At 34.9% G+C, this 12,018-nt stretch overlaps 1 long non-coding RNA gene across 1 annotated transcript in view; it reads left to right on the top strand.

Moving 5' to 3' along the window:
• The window catches only part of LOC131361218 (uncharacterized), a 19,383-nt gene extending 7,365 nt beyond the window's left edge, over positions 1-12,018 (top strand). Inside the window, exon 3 of the long non-coding RNA XR_009205977.1 lies at positions 11,833-12,018. This is a non-coding gene — a long non-coding RNA (uncharacterized LOC131361218). The remainder of the gene's footprint in view (positions 1-11,832) is intronic.

Raw genomic sequence — 12,018 nt, 5'->3', positions numbered from 1 at the left:
TTGCTCTATCTATCTATCTATCTATCTATCTATCTATCTATCTATCTATCTATCTATCTATCTATCTATCTATCTATCTATCTATCTATCTATCTATCTATTATGCACAAGATGCTCTCGAAGAACTGGTAGAACTGATCTTCTAGATTGGAGTCCCATTATCTGCAGAAACAGAAGCGTGTGCGCAATTTGCAGTCTCCAAAAGAAGTTATACAAAACCCTCAACAATAGTATCTGTAGTCACGTGCTGACTGCTCTGCTGTATGTGAAGCATTTTTTATTTGTATTTTAGTTTTCTTAATTAATTCAAGTTTAAGAGCTATAAAATGTTGTGGTAATATTAGTAGAAATACATGGCTATGCCCCTCATCCTCATTCCTATTTATATATACACTTATTTAATCTCACACCTTCATGTTCTTTTGTGTATCTATTTAAAAAAGGAGAAAAAAAAGAATGAAAGTAAAATGTGCAGTTCTCCACAAACTGCACATATTTCCATTTAAATAGCAGGTGCATCAAATTCATTTACCATTTATGACCACATTAAAGATCTAGGCATATAGGCATCCATACTTATTCTGTGTGAATGTATTTTCATGTTCTAAATGCACCCTGGTTTATGTGGCTTATGCTGTCATCCAGGTGCAGATTAGATTCAGTTCCATAGCTTATTTATATTTGTTCACCACAAATATATGCATTTTGTCCTGCAACAAATGTTCTGCACTGGACTCCACACACCATTTCCATGTTTATAACAATCTGGATCAACAAAATATATTTTTTTCTCAAAAGAATACGTTTATTATATTACAGTTTTTATTTTACTACCCCTTACCCTTCTAATTTATTGTATACAGTATGTATGAACACATAACCTCTAAAAACATGCACTCTGAGTGGGAAAACACAGCAGTCACAGGGTTGCCACTGTTAAGCCATTTTGTGCTAGCTTCAGAACAAGTATGTAGGCCTTAAAAAAGCAGGTGCGAGGGCTTTTTTTGCTTTGCAGTTCAGGATGTTTCATTTTGAACTTTGGTGTCAAGCAGTAAATCATGTAATACTTTTCTTCTACTGACACAAAGATGTAAAGATGTATTTATACAGCACATGCAGCTGTATACATACATCTTTAATTTCATAGAATTTTTTGTTTCTTTTAAGATTTTCATAGCATATGATTGCATAAATTAATTGATATTTCCCCCTGCAAATATTCCATGTTTCCCCCCCAACTAGCTAGCAGCCTTGCGACTAACACATTGCTATCATGGTTTAGTGGTTTTCTCTTGACATACCATGCACTGTGCCAATCCTGCTAATTTAGCTGGCATCCTCCTAATTCACAGCTTTTTCTTTGGTTTTCCTTCTACACTGATGTTGGATTGCATCAAGTACCCAAAAATAACCATGCTACATAACTAGAGCTTAAGCATCCACTGACTGCATGTGAATGCCAATGTTGACACACCACGCTTGGGTGGCAGATTTGAACTTTGGCTCAAACAGTTGAGTATGGTCCAAGTCTTCATTGGCACATGCACCAACTTGTCGAGAACATTCTAGGGAAAGATTATTGTATGACGGTGGAGGTTATTGCAGATAATGCAGTATACATATGGAGCTAGCTTTTAAGGAACACTAAAGCTAATGACAGGTTAAAATAACTTATTGACATACTTCTGAATTTAACATGACTGGGTTATAAGTGAAGTGTGCAATACAAAAAAATGTAACACCTTACCAAAAAAATACATGAATAATTATGCACAAATAGCTGAATTAATATCTAAATATGAATTAGTGATGGGTTAAGGCATGTTCTAATCACTCACTAAGGAAGAGATAACCTTGATGTGAGCCTTGGTGATTAATGACTTTAAGTACATGTTAGTGCATGTTTGCTAGTTAATGTGTTAGTTAACATGTAGGTGTAAACTAAATCAAACAGAAAAAACATAAGAAAAAATATGCATAATATTGTTTACCCAGAGCAAATGCTATATTACTGTGAAATTTGAAGAGAAATGGATGAAGGATGGCACAAAACAGCTTGAGATTAAATTATTGTTGTTTATTATTAGTCTTTTACATTCCATAAGGAGGCTCATTGTAAACTATGAACAATTATAAACAATTTGAAATTCTGCATGTTTCATTCATTTTCTTATAGAGTATGTCTGATTTAGTTTGCCACCTCATGTTAATTAATACATGTGCTGTTGGATAGGGCTCAGAAATGCACAGAACTCTCAGACGTTAACACAATTTGTCGGTCAAACAAGTACTCACAGATGAAAGGTCAGCCACTTCTCCCCCACCGTGATTTACAGCACTGACACGGCAGCTATTCCTACAATATGCTCTCTGAACAGAGTTCAGAATAGAATGTAAATCTGAAGCTATTTGTGTGGCCTCATTAAATAACTGGCTGCAGAAAGGTTACTGAAAGGTAGATGCAGTTTATCACACACACCATACATCACAGTAATGTAAAAGTATTAACACCCGACACATTATTGTCATGAACATGTTCCCTCTCTCTTGCTTGCTTCTTATATCATTCAGCCTGGCACTGTATTTCTTATGTTTATAGACACTGCTTGGGAAATAATACATTTGTGATGGTCTGCAGTGTTTTTTATGCTGGAAAACATGTTACAGAGCAGTTTTTCTGCATTTCTTAGTTTCCACAGTGGGCATGTTTGCAGAGTAGATTAAGTGCACTTCAAAACTACTGCTTACCATCTACAGCATGAACATCGGGTATACTGTACATGAATAAAACAGCATCTTAACATATTTCAACGAATTTGGGAAACACACTCCTGGTTGTTGGGCAGGCCTGAGTTAAGTGTTTGACAAAATGATTTTTTTGCTATGCTGTAAATATAATGGCTTGTTTCTACACTATTTTTAAAATGTCTTGTTGAATAAGGGTGATAAATGCACATAAACCTTAGACCTTTGACAAGCATAATTAACTGGTCAAACAAGTACTCTCAAAAAGGTCAGTAACTCTTCACTCACCCTGATTTATAACATTGACAGAACAGATATTCCAAAAGTACAGTCTCTTACTGTGGTTCAGGATTTACACATGTACACAAATGGCTGCAAAGATTCCTCAGTTTACAACTCAGACCCCAGAAGGTTAACTGTCAGCTGTCCAGCTTCTGTGAGCTTATGTCCACTGGAGCCTCAGGAGTAGGATCTGATGTGGTCTTCAGCTATTTTAGCCCATCTGCCTTAAGGCTTTATGTGTTGTGCAGTCTATTAAGGCCTCTCTCTTCAGCAAAGCATTTCCACATACTGGATACTCTTTTTCTTTGTCACACCATTCTGTGGAAAGTGAGAGAACATTATGTATGAAAGTCCCAGGAGATCAGCAATTTCTGAAATACTCCAGTCAGTCTGCCAGGCACCAACAACCATGCCACAGTCGAAGTCGAAGATTGCATTCTTCCTCATTCTGATATTTCCACATCAACTGAAACTCTTGACCTCTTTCTGCATGGTTTTAAGTCAGTCATTGTGTTGCAGTCATCTGTGTGACTGCATGAATAATTAGGTGTTCCAAATAAAACATTTGAATGGTTAAATGTGTAAAAATACAGATTTCTTATTCCTTATAACTTTCATTTACTGCATTTGATTTTTAGTTAATATTGTTGTAAATATCTATCTATCTATCTATCTGTCTCTCCCTATACATACACACACACACACCAGAAATCTATCTATCTATCTATCTATCTATCTATCTATCTATCTATCTATCTATCTATCTATCTATCTATCTATCTATCTATCTATCTATCTATCTCTCTAGCAAGGTCATTCCATAGTTACTGTGTTTGCATGTTGTATTTAGTAAATCAGCAGTAAATCTGCTTCCTTTTAAAAAAAAAAAATCCAGTTAAATGTCACAATTATTTGACAGTTGCTTCAGGGTCATCTCTGGTTTCTGCAGATAGTGGCAGACCAATACTGCCAACTGTCACCTGTTTTACCTTTTAGCTTATTTCCCAGGAATGTCTCAAAAGTGTCTTTCCTATTGACTAGCTGTTGTTATTGTTGTTGTTGTTGCTGCTGCTGCTCCTGTTGCTGCTGCTTATGTCCTATTGCCTTGTTTTTTTGTTGGTGGATTTGTCCAAACCAAACTTTTACAAGTCTGTATAGCCTGCATGCCATTCATTCATTCACTCATTCATTTATTCATTTATTTATTCATTCATCCAGGGTTGCATTGAACCCATAGCCTATCCGCAAAATAGTACTGAGGCAGGAATTCACCCTGGGTTGGATGCCAGTCGGTCACAAGGCGCCATGCACACACATTCATATCTAGGGGCAATTTAGAGTCGCCAATCCACCCTATCACAAGTCTTGGGAGGTGGGAAGAAACCAGAGAAATCTGCATGAACATAGGGTGAACGTGCAAAGCATCACGCATACAGTAACCCAAGATCAGAATCAAACTAGGGACTGACATCATTCAGAAATTATTCAGAATACAAAACTGATAGCATGAACATGTTTTTTTATATTGTCTGAAAAATAGAATATTTTCAGAACCCTCTAAATAGCAAAGATTTCAATTATTTCTGACTACTAATCCAAATTGTGTTATCTTGATGCCATGCTTTATTAAATTCTCATTTCCAAATAAGCTGATATGAAGCATCATGAGTCTTTATAAATAGAAATGAAATCTAAGTCTGTAACATAACAGTTTAGCAGATCATCCAGTGGCATGTCACGAGGGTGATTATTCACATCATTAATGTATATAAAATATGTGCAGAGGAAATGTAAATATTCCATATCTGTCATTAATACTAATAAATAATTTTGTAAGTTTAGAGGTTTGCTTTTAAATGACTGTTTGGCATTCCTATTACCTGCTTTTGGTGGCTAAGAATGCTGTTCTCCAAAACTGCTGCTTGTTTACTTATTATATGGTAAGGTGTAAGAATGTTAAGAGTGAAATATACTTAAGTTTCTTCCTAAAGACATCATGACTTCTGCAACTAATTCGAGTCCCTTTTAGTGTGTGTTAGAATATTTGGGGAAAAAGAAAACCCTAAATATTATGCAGTCTCTGAAGGTCGGCAGATCACATGGACAGTAGAAGAGAGGTGTGGTTGTGCTTCAGTTACAGATCAGCTTAAATTAAGCCTTGCGCACCTCAAGCTTGATTCTTTCCAAATTCCTAGAGCTCCATTGCCTAGCTGTAAGTCCGCTGTGTGCTGTATCCTTTAGAGAGAGTGGTGTTGGGAGTGTATGTGGGGTATTGGGAACCTAGGGAGGGAGGTGGAGTGGATATCTAAGATGTCTGTATTTACAGCTGCAGTCTGTGTTTAATTTCGCTTCTGTATAATATTTCAGTGGGACCCACCAGCAGTTATTCATCTGAGTGCCATGCATTTTCTCATACAGTTTTTTCATTATGTTCACAGCTACTGGTCACACCTCCCTTTCAGTGCCTGGTATTCAATTCCTCCTGCTCTTCTCTCCTACCCAAAACACTTTTCTAGTTATTCATCAACCCACTCATAGTGCTAAACCTAAGTCTGTGTTTCTGTGGGTTTCCCCAAATCTCATGAATAAATTACCATGTTACCTGTACATCCACACACTATTCAAAATCACACTTACCTGTATTCACATAACTGGAAATCATTTTGCTGCTGCTGCTACCTTATCTGCTACCTGGTATGATGTTGATGATTTAACTTTAACACCACTAATATTACACTGATGCATCTTTTTTCTTTCAAAGGAGGTGTTGCCTAATTGGTATCAGTTAATCCAGAATCAGATTTAGGTGCCAAATCAATTTATACTCTTTTGCACATATGTAATGTAATTACAGCTGTAATGGAATTGTATTATCTGCATATGTAGTTCTTAATATTCATATCTGTATTAAGATTTAAACCTGAAGTGGGTGTGGCCTAAACCGGGTGTGGCCTAAATTGAACTAACGTCTTTCTATTTTTTTTTTTACAATAAAAATGTGCATGTGCAAGTACTGCACATGCAGATATTAATTTTAATTATTATTTTGCCCACAATATTTTCTAGTATATTTTCTATTTTCTTCATTTAGTTCTATTTCAGAAAAAAACTAGTAGTCCATTTCCATGTTTCAGGGGTTTCCTCTCCCAGTCTACCCCAGAATACTTTATTAATGTTAAACAATACATTACACATGATACTACATAGTCTATGTCCGTATGCAGAGAAATAGAGATTACATAATGTAAAAGGACTAGCAAAGGTTAAAAAGACCCTAAAGAAAGACATCAAGCCTAATCTATTTATCATAATTGGTAATGTCCATTCTCTGTCAGCTGTCACGCTGTGGGTTAATGGTCCGTAGCTTCTTGCTCAATTTGTTGTATCTAATTGTGAGAGTTGCTTCAAAAATGATATTATCAGAAATCTCTCACATCTTCTCTGAGACTGGATTTTATTGTCTTCCTACCTTAAAAGAACAATTTGATATAATTTTTTACTTCTCCCATATGTAGTCAGGCTAAGGCATATTTGCTTTCAGAAGGTTGCTTCTAGAGCCTAGAAGTTAGAAAAGTGTATATCCACACAGGATATGAACATTCCTTTTAAAATATATACACATAATAAATATATCTACATAGCAGAACTTTTCAAATGTGCTTCTTCTGAAGTTTGTCTCTTGTGTGTCCAGATGTCCATATTACAAATAATGATGCTAATGTCTTTTTGGAGATGCAGGACTAAAGCTGGTTTTAAAATTTTCAATCCAATTTTGCAGTCACAGCAACATCCACACATTGTAAAAGAACAGTTTTGTTGTGAGGCAACATTGAATCTTAGATGGAATATTGTGATGTGCTCATTGGTGACAATTTTAGTGTCATAATAACCAATGTCAGCTGATGCCAAGGTATTGGCACTGTCAGAAGGTTCTTATTAGGCACAGGATTATGCAAAACTCATGGAACAGTTACAAGTATGGTAGTAACAATGGCAAATAGTAAACAAAACATGTTAATATACTTATTTCTTGTAGCACACTTTGAAAAATGTTTCTGGTTATTAAACCCCATTTTCTGCACTATTCTGGATCAGGCTGATTGATGACGTAAGCAGAGCATAGGCATTTCCTTTAATCTCAGGTCTATCATCAGTGGATCTTCATGGCGTAATGTGACATGGAGATCATCATGTTAAGCAAGATGTTAACACACAATCTTTTATAGATTTTGGCCAAGATTTTAATGGGATCATCTTGTACAGTGTGACAAGCAGTAATCTTTAAAAGACTGCTGAAATCAGAGAATATAAACAGGCATAAAGAGAAGATGCAGAATGCAGGCCTAAAAGTAGATGTATTTGAAAGTCATAAACTGAAGCTGCTATCAAACAAATAACTTTTATGTTGTTGACAGATAAGACTTGATATACCATATCTGTTCTTAATTTCATTGCATTTCCTTTCAAATAAAGAGTGAATGGCTATGAATTATTTATTAAAAGGCAAACCTCAAATATCATAAAAAAGATACTGCAGGTGTTGCTAAGGTGTTGGTACACTTACAACTATAGAGTCAGAAGTACATAAAGCAGAGATACTTGTTAATGTATAATTTTGGTGTAAATTCTATAATTTACAAAACCCCCTATATATATGGGTTATTTGTCTCTCTCTTTTTGTTGTGCTTTCTTGTCTGTCTTTGCTTTGTTTCTCAGACCTTCCCTTTACTTACAAAAGACACTGAAAAAAAAAAAGATAAACTGAAAAAAAGTTTAATATCATGATGGATTGATAGTGGTAGGTTTAATTGTTTGAATATGTTACAATGGTATTGATATGTTTTTGGTGGAGGGCCCCAAAAATAATGTACGCAATTCAGGACATGTTTTCGAAACATCATGGGCCTGGAGTGAATCTGCATCTCTTCTACTGTCACAGCACCATAGTGTTTAAAATGCAATACAATCCCCTGCTTGTGCATAAATAAGTTGTTGTTGGGGATTTTTTGCTTCTTTCTGCATGGCCCAGAGGACCTTTACAATTGCATTACTTTAGTCTAATTGGTACGTTGTTAAACATATTTGGATTTTCTGGTGTTTTGAATTTGCAGTCTGGGATGTGTATTTAACTGTCTTTTGAAACTTTGTTCTTTAGAATGTAATTTCAAAGACATTCTGGACATAACAGGGTGCACAGTCATGACCAGCTGTCTTTTACATCACCAGTATAACAAGCCAGTTCAACACATGCTAATTTTCACAAATGAACATCTGAATCTCCACTTTCTATTATTTCCAGTTTCCACATGATCATTTCCCTTCCTATCATTTCACATCCCTGCTTCCATGTGACAAGGCTTCTGCACCTTCTACTCCCCAGTCTCCTCCCTACTTTAGCCACTGCTATCCAAGACTCTTTATTGGGGAGCTCACTGACAAGTACTTCCCATTCCACTCAGTTCAATGTGAGAGCTACATTTGCATAAAGTTTGTAGAGTACAATACACTTACAACACAAGAACAACAACATTGAGGACTAGGACTAGAGCAGAACAAGATGTAGGGTGCAAAATAAACTCACAAAATGTCACAAATAAAAAAAGAGTGAATATACATATACATAACTCTCCAAGTTATTTACAGGCTGAGATTTCCATGCAGATTAACTGTATGAAAAAAAATATAGGTTGGCAGGTTAAAAACTGTATGCGCTAGACATGTGTGGCCAGCAGTTTTCATGGTGTGTATATGAAAAATGTACAAGGGCCATAATTAAAGTCATAAATAATGTGGCAGTGCATGTGTAAGAATGTGTACTAGCACCATTTTCAAATTTGTTGTCAGTAGGCTGGTCATTTGTCCTCAATGTCCATATTTCCACGTTTTCCAAACTGGTTGTTGACTCGAAGGGCTAGGTCCTAAAGAAGTGCTCTAGTAGTTTCAATTATCATGATGCACCCGCAACATTTTGCTAAAGGTGAATCTTTAGCACCAAATGCTTCAGGGCTGTGTACTTCCTGTGAAGCATAGCCTAGAAATAGCTTTGTCAAAATGTCTTATAATGTCTTCTTGTTGAGAATGTCACAAATGCAATTATAAAGAGAATTTGGACATTAAAAGGGTTTGTGGTTATGCCCAACAGTATTTTTCTACTTGTTGATTTACACACAAGTTTTTTTTTATAGCGAGGAGAAATAAGCTATGTTTCAGACAATATTGATTTTTGCATTTAATATACTTACAGTGCAATAATCCACTTCACATTTACACAAAAGACAGAAAAATGTCTTTTTACTTTGAATTTATAAATATTAACAAAAAAGTATGTATTCATAAGAATACACAAAAACATGTTACAAAAATTATAGGGGGAGAGCTATTCAGTCACCACAAATTAGCAACATTTTTAGCTTTGTTTCAAAGCTAAGCCATTGTTAGCAATTTCAGCTTTGAGAGGTCTGTGATAAATGAGTAGGGTTTTTTTTTTTTTTTTGGGTGGTTCTGGCAAATCATCTTAAATCAGGAGATTGGTTAAATCATGGATCAGGACCTTCACTTTCCTTTTTAGAAATCAGTCCTCCAAACTTTAGATCAGTTCAGTTCTCCTATAATATGTCCATTTATGTTTCATTCAATAATATGCAATAGCCCAGATCTGTGTAAAAAGAAGCATCCCAATATCATAATGCACCCACTCAGTGAACTTGGGCTCATATGTGCAACCCTGCTTTCATAAAATATGATGAACTGAATTATTGCCAGTAGGGATTTTTACACTTGACATAATTAACCTTGGGTCATTCTAAACCTGGAGTAAACGTAATCTTGTTTCATGTTTCACACTGCTTATACTTTACCTGGGGTTACAAATTATCATGCATAATCATAATCTAACATTTAACGCTGTATACTGTGAAACCCTGGGTGAAGATTCTTCTTATCATATAACTGCATATTAATTTAACTGTTTATAATGCTGTAGTAACATCACAGTTTGATTAAAATACAATAATAATGTCAAAGCTCTCATAACACAGTAATAAAATGTTGACATGCTTATAAAACAGTAATAATATGTAGAGTGCTTATAACACAGAAATATACACCAGCACGGTGAAAGCACTTATTACATAGTAATCATAAACAAGAAAGCTTATAACACAGTAATTAAATGAAAGACTGCTCATTAAACAGTAATTACAGGTATTTGGATTTTTAACATAGTAATTGCACATCAGCATAATTATAACAATGTAATAATGCATCAGTGTGCTAATAACACTGTATTTACACTTAAGAGTGCTTAAAACAAAGTAATAACCATTTTATAACGTAGTAATAACACATTCTGTGCTTATAACACAGTAATAACATGTTGAAATGTTTATAATAATGTAATAACATATCAGCATACTTATGCTTATAATGCAGGTGCACACATATCCATGCTTTTAACTTGTTTAGCTCATAACTAATTGCATTTATTCCATTTACATATAAGAGCACTTATAATAGTGATTACATGTTGATGTTCTTTTTACACTAATAACACATCAGCATGCTTATAACACAGTAATTACACATTGGCATGCTTATAGCATTGTCATATCGCTGTAATAATGCATTAACAATGTAATAACAATGTAATGATATGTGCAATGCTAAGTATGCTTCAAAAACAGTAGTAACATGCTTATAACGTTGTAATAACACACATCAAAGCTTATAACAGTAATTACACAAGACAGAACTTATAACACAGTAATAACATGCTTTTAACATTGCAATCGTGCATCAACATGCTGAACACAGAAAATACATGAGTGCTTATAACAGAGTAATTACATACTAACATAGCAATTACACATAAGAAGGTTTATTACAAAGTAATAACATGTCAACATGCTTAAAGTACAATTATAACATGCCAGTATGCTTAAACGCTTTAATAGCACATTATCATGCTTATGCCTCTGTAATAACACACCACCATACTTGATAACAAATAAGATTGATTAAATAATGTAACAAAGTAATAACACATAACAGTTGTAAGAACACAGTAATAGCTTGTCAACATAGATATAACTCAGTAGTTACACATAAAAGTGCTAATACTGTGTGAACATGCTTTCAACACAATAATAATATTTCAGATTATAGCATGACGTACCTAGTTAGCAGTCCATAACATGACCAGAATGATCTTTAACTATCCCTAACTTTGTTGTATAACTCAAAGATGCAATGCATTCTAGGTGTTTGAGCAGATAAAGAAGTGAGAAAGCTGGGTAAATGAAAATACTAAAGAGTTGCTGCAATACTCTATGTATGTAGAGATGATCCATGGGCTGATTTCTACTGGTGCCAGACAGTCCAATGGAAGTGTTCGTAATGTAGAAAACTAATGGAATTAAGTAGAAACCAACATGCCCATACTTTAAAATAGTAAACATTTTGCCACCTTAATAAACATGTATTCGATGGAAAGAAGTTGCAACAGTTAAAATAAAGAAACTCTGCTTGGGCTGTGCTATATTCAATATTCTTGTACATTGAAAATATTTGTAAGATATTGACAGCACTTGTTAGCAAATATGCTATTTCTGCCAACTCAGAGGTGTGGGTGGTAAATATGCAGAAGGAATGTATGCAACTCATTACTTTCAATGTCTTCCTTGTTTTGTGATTATGACTGTTGCACATGTAGCAAAGATTAGATGATTTTTCCAGAAAAATAACCACACTGTGAGGTTGTTTTAACTTGCCAGCAGGTTCTCTATTATTATTATTCTTTTTTTCTAGGATGGATCATATGCTCCCTGTCAGCCCTGTTGAGCAGGATTAGTGTCAGCTCCCATGCAGGAACATGATATGGCTCAGGAGGGTCTACATCCTAGTTAAAATGCAAACAGGATTACTGACAATATATTCTATAATCCAGAGAAATTTGTCACTTATAAACCAATGTACTCTATATAATCTGTATTT

The sequence above is a fragment of the Hemibagrus wyckioides genome, linkage group LG11, assembly GCF_019097595.1.
Source record: "Hemibagrus wyckioides isolate EC202008001 linkage group LG11, SWU_Hwy_1.0, whole genome shotgun sequence".
Classification (NCBI taxonomy): Eukaryota; Metazoa; Chordata; class Actinopteri; order Siluriformes; family Bagridae; genus Hemibagrus; species Hemibagrus wyckioides.
Note: the sequence above shows the minus strand (reverse complement) of the source record. Positions and strands in the feature narration are given on the sequence as shown.